This window comes from Episyrphus balteatus, chromosome 1, assembly GCF_945859705.1.
Source record: "Episyrphus balteatus chromosome 1, idEpiBalt1.1, whole genome shotgun sequence".
NCBI lineage: Eukaryota > Metazoa > Arthropoda > Insecta > Diptera > Syrphidae > Episyrphus > Episyrphus balteatus.
In genome coordinates this window covers 39,711,614-39,717,773 of record NC_079134.1, presented here as the reverse complement: position 1 = coordinate 39,717,773, position 6,160 = coordinate 39,711,614, and positions in this window count along the sequence as shown.

Here is a 6,160-nt window from a genome sequence, read left to right as displayed (position 1 = left end):
CACAACGTTTTTGTTTGGTTATTCTTAGAACTCTTCGGAACTGCTCGATTCGATATGCAAAACGAACAAACTTTAATATTTTTAATTCAAATAGCACATTTTCAAGTTTATGCCTACTATCAAAACTTTTGTAAAAAAAAATTGGCATGACCCCCCTCAAGAAGAAATCCTGTATACGCCCCTGGTATGGATACAGTCATTTCAGGAACGCATATTAATGCACATAATTATGAAAATTATTTTAAAGGAATCATTTATGATATCAACTTTTCCTTCAAAAATTACAATGTTCCTGATTTCTGTACAATCTATTTACAAATCTAAAGATCTTCATAGGTTTATGTGATAGAAAGTGGTGAACCAAACTATGAAAGGATAAACAAATTAACTTTACTAAAGTGTATCTTTTTTATAGTAAAAATAAACTGTTACAAAACCTGGGGGAACCTTTTAGATGATTTTGACACTTTTTATTTTCTGACTTAAAAAAATGTACTTGCTAATATGTAAATACTGTCTAATCAGTCTGAATTGCAATAAATCTGCAAATCACCCCAAATCCAAATTAAAGTAACTTTCCTCCCTCATTTCTACCAAATTCCTCACTACAACTGCCCCCAAATCAATGAGATCAAAAGAAGAAAAAAAAAACAAAGACTAAAAGAACAACAACAAATCAAAAAAAAAAAAACTATCATCCCATCTGTGTGCGGTGCGGTGTATAAATTCATTCCTATATCTTTAAGATACACTTTCATTCAGAATCCCAAATGGAACTTCTTATTTTCTTCTTTTTTTTGGCAGCACGACATTTTTCCAACAAAAAAACAAAACCACAAAAAAAATCCTAAGAAGAAGACGAAACAAAAATCAACTAAAATTCTTCAAAATCACGGAAAAGCCCAAATGTATACATTTATACAAAAACGTAGATATAATACTTTACTACAAGAGCTACCACTTTAATTTTTATATGTGTACTTTTTTCCTCCCTCGCTCGCTCGCTCACCGGCCGCCATCACTATATAACAAAAAGATAATTAGTCTTTCGTACTTCGCACGGCAAAAGTAATGTATTCAACGCAGTTTTGTATACTTCTTCTTTTACTTCTTCTCCTACTCCAAAAGATCCAAATCTTCAACGATTCATATGCAGCGCCATTGCCATCTCTCAAAATCCAAATTAATACTCTTCCCCAACAAAACAAACTAAAGAAGAATACAAAATGCGGCGAATTCGCTCAACTTTGATGAAATATTCAAAATTTTGTGGGGAGCATCATGAAGAAATGAGAGAATCCCGCCACTAAACAGAGATAGATTGATTCTGTTTGATGGGAAGAAAAAGAAGATAGAGCAAAAGCAAACCCGTGATTGGCTCTAAACCAACAGAGTGGGGAAAATTAGCTCCCAACTTTAAATGGAGACATGTGTATGAGTAACAAAGTGTGGACCGCACACACTACAAATACAATTTTATCAAAGTGTTGGTTGTAAACAAACCATTAAATCAAAGATACAAGAATATCGAATCCTTGTGGAACGTGTTTTTTTTGTTCTCTTTAGATCCCCATTTGAGTGCCGAAGGGGAGCTAAATGTCACAGCGAAATAAAAACTAATCCAATCAAGCGGAACCATAAGAGAGAAGGTGAGAAAGAGAGGGAAGGATTCTGGATTTTAGTTTATTTTTTCTGTGACTCAGTGCAGTGGCGTTGCAATCGCAACGTGAGAGTTTTCTCTCTCATCTCCCAACTACACAATAATGAGACTGCGAACTGAGAAATAACAAAAGCTAATTGAAGGACAAAACAAAACAAAAATCCCCCCAAAAAAAAACAAATGGCTCCCAATATTCATGTGGGAAATATGGAATACACAATAAAAAGTTTCAAGTTTATTTGTGGAACGTATTCCCTTTTTGGGGGGATTAAAATATGATCGCCTTAAAACTTTTTCGCCCACAGCATGGAATTCTCTTTCCCCAATGGAACCAATGGCTCTAAAAAGAGTGACCGAACGAAAAAAAAAACGAATAGAATTTACAAATAAAATTTAAAACACACACTCACTCAAGGGAACTAAATAAAAAACAGAGAAAAAAAAACACCACAAAATGTAGAAGTATAGGTAAAAAAGGGAAGTAAATAAAAAACTCCCCCTTGAAAAAGTGGCGCACTTTTTTTTTCTTGTTGTTGTTGTTTAGTTCCCTTCTCGTGCAGTGAAGTAAAAGGAAGAAATAAAAAAAAACTCGAAATTTTTTAAGACAATAACTTTTCACCCCCAAAAAAAAGCTGTGCCTAAGCGTTACGTAGAGGGTATAACACGGGTTAGGGTTTTTTTTTTTTTTGCAGAATTCCCTCACTTGAGAGTGCCGCTTTTTGAAGGCTCACATATAGTAGGTAGTGGAGACGACAACCACGACGACTTGCAAGTTCGATGACGACGGACGTTGGCGGGCGGATAGCAAATGAATGTGGGGGTCCCGCGTTACGCTTGTGGACGTTTTGTGCTTTATTTTGTAGTTTTTTTTTTTCTTAGGGGGCTCTCGGTCTTTGGCTGGGCTCACATATGGAATGCCGCCTCGATATGTGAGTTGGTTTTTTTTGTGTCTTGAATCTTTTTAGTCGTGTGTCGGAAGTCAGTCACATAGCGTGCTCCTAAATTTTATTATTATCAAAATATCAATAAAGTGTCAAGTTGTTGCCGATGACACACAAGAGTAGTTAGCAGTTTGTATCTTCTTGGTTGTATCGTCTTCGTACTTGTTTTTAAAAATTTGATTGCTCGCATTTGTACACCGACAAAGAGAATAAGAGTGAAGATGATGAAAATATAATTTTTGTTTTTAAAAAGAGCGGACACAAATTAACGCCAAAACGTATGATTGTTAAGAGTGGAACGCGAAATTGTTTTGTTGCTTATATTTTTTTTATCTCAAATTGTTGTTGTTTTTGAATTAAAAAAAAAAATTTATTATTAAAAGCGGCAAAGATTAATAATAATTGTCAAAATATTAGTCGGCGTTTTTTTTTTGTTTAATTAGTTTTTTGTAGTTTGTTGCGGGCAAATGTCAAGAAAGTGAAACTGGAACGAATTTTCGGATTAATCAAATTTTATTTGACACGATTTTTTTTTTATTCGTTTGTGTTTTGTATATGTTAGCAAATATTTAAATTATTAAGAAAATTAAAAAAAAAAAATAATAAAAGTTAAGAATAATTATAATTTTAAAATTTAAAGTGGCAACATTTAAAATTAAAAAAAAAAAAATACCTTCACCTACTCCGACGGGATACGGAAGTGTAAACAATAAGGTGTCAACTTTTAAGTAAAGTTTAAAGTTTTTTAAATAAGTCTTAGAAATTAATTGTGAAACTGCAAACAAGTATTTTAAAATTGGATTTTTGTAAAACATACATACCATCTGGAATTTTGTGGACATCTTTGTAAGTTAAGTTGTAATTAAAGACTTTAATTAAAAGTTTGAGTCCCAACTTATTCACTCACTATTATTTTTTAAGTCACAACTTAAAATTTTTCAAATTGCATTGCATTTAATGGAGGGTGAATAAATTGGGCCTAGGTCATTTAAAATGCATTTTAAAATATAAAAGTGAAAAAAAGTACTTAATTAAGTACTTTAAGTACTTTTAGTAACTGGATAAAAGAAAGTCACAGTAATTAAGTAATTTAGGTATTACTTCAACTACTTTTTGTAAGAAAGAAAAGTAAAAGGTGCTTTCATAATTTCGTCGGCTTAGAGTGTAAACCTGCTAACTCCACTTTTACACTCGTAAAAAATAAAATATGTCTAAATGTTTCAATAAATTCAAGACGACATAAAGTTATTCTTTAATTTTCATACCGTTAAATGTAAAAGAATATGGATTAGATTTGAAAGCTTTTTTTGTTTAAAATCATTTTCATGTGGAGTTAGCAGGCTTAAAAGGACACTTTAACATGTAGAATAATTCGCTAAGCTTTAATCCTGAATACAAAATTTCCTTCAAAATTAAATATAACAGGTACCTACAATGTACAGTTAGGAACTTGGTTTAATTAGTTTATTAATCAGTAAGTTAAACCAAGTTCCTATACCACCTGTACAAATGAATTTACATAGAAGGTATAAATTTTGACAATTTTATAAAAAATCAGAAGGAAAATAACGGATTGTACAACCTTTTGGAATTTTTTGGGAACGGGTCGTTATTTTGTATTCCTAAATTCTGTATGACCAAAATTCTGTATATTCCATTATTCTGTTTTTCTATTATTCTGTATTTTAAAATTCTGTAAATCCAAAATTATGTTTTTAAAATTCTGGAAATCCATTATTCTGCTTTTTGGAATTCTGTATATTCAAAACCTATACCTTTTTGTCTTTCCTCTTAAACAATTTGTATTCAATAAACAAATTAAGTATAACAGTGTATAAGAGCCGTTTGGTAAAACGAAACTTAAGGATTTATGTTCTACATAAAACCTCATGCCAGTTTACTCAGAGGAAAAATAAGAGATTAAGTTCTACATAAATATTTAAGTTTCGTTTCAGGCCTCGCAAAAACAGACAAAAACAAATAAAAAATAACAAAAAAAAAACAAAATGGTGAAATATGTATGAAGATTCTTGGCTAAATATTACTAGTATTTTGGTATTCAAGAGGTGTCATTCAAATCCAATAGCTGTAAGTCATATGCAAACTAATTGGGGATTTAGGTACTTTACTTCAACATTTTCTTCAAAGAAAATATCAAAAATCTGTACCTACTCCAAAATTCTGTAAATGATAAAAGAAAAATGATCACAGATTTTCTTTTATCATTTACATAATTTTGGAATACAGAATTTTAAAATACAGAATTTTGAAATTACAGCATTTTAAAATACAGAATTTTGGAATACAGAATTTTGGAATACAGAATTTTGAAATCCGAATTTTGGCACATACAGAATTTCGACCCCAACCCAATTTTTTTGTTTGTGTTAGGTCAATGTTATTTTTTATCATTTTTCTTTGGAAACGTATATCTTTCATTTTTTTAGATAAAAACAAAAAAAACAATTAGGGGAAAGGTGCGAACAGTGAGACAGTGCAAACAGTGAAACAATCCATATTTCTCTTTTCTGAAAACAAGTAGGTACAGTAACGTTTGTTTGGGTCAAAACGTTTATTTCCCATTCTGAGCGTTTTAATTTTTTTCCGATTAAATTTAAGCTGTCCATTTTCCTACACCGGAAAATATCACACAAAATCAGGTAGAAGTAGTTTTTGGAGTGTTATTAAAAGAGTATATAACAAAAAAAAAACCAGGTTAATGGACAGAACTATTTTTTACATATGTATTATATTTATATGTTTATTAAATTAAACAATTTTTTAGGTTACTATGGCTTAATTGAAAGATAATAATGCCTAGTTACTGGATTATTATAAAAAGTTAGTCAAATGTCATACCTTTAATTTTGTTTTTAGGTTTTAAAGGGACTGAAATTCACATTATTTCTTTTTTTTTGCAAAAAAATTTTTTTTTTATATATGGTCATAATTTTGAAAAAAAGATATAAAAAATGTTAATGCAGAAAGTGTTTTGTTTTTTTGCTTAGAAGAAGTAGCATACATTATAGTTTCATTAAAAGTTATTTTCTCAGTTCTCCGACTTTTTTGGTGGTCATAGGCAGTGCATGTTACTTACATGTAACATGAGAAAAACACATTAGTTTTGCTATTTATTATTTTGGAAAACAACTTTTTGCTATTCATATTTCTTAGTTGTGATGTTTTTGACCCGATAATACCGAAAAAACATTTTTTAATATTGATTTTCATAGCTTGGGTTCGAAAGGGTTAAAAAGCAAACAGTGAGACCTATATTTTTAAAAAGCAAACAGTGAGACATAGATTTAAAAAAAATCTATTTTTTACTTGCGATATAGGTAGGTACTATAGGGCAAGTTTAGGATTCGTAAAAAAAATCGAACTCGAGATAACAATTTAACATGACATTACGATGATGGAGAATGCCAAAAAAGTGGGTCCGGCAATTCTGTCTGTCTGTCTGTCTGTCTGTCTGTCTGTCTGTCTGTCTGTCTGTCTGTCTGTCTGTCTGTCTGTCTGTCCGTCTGTCTCTATCTGGAGCTGCAGCCTAAACGAGTGA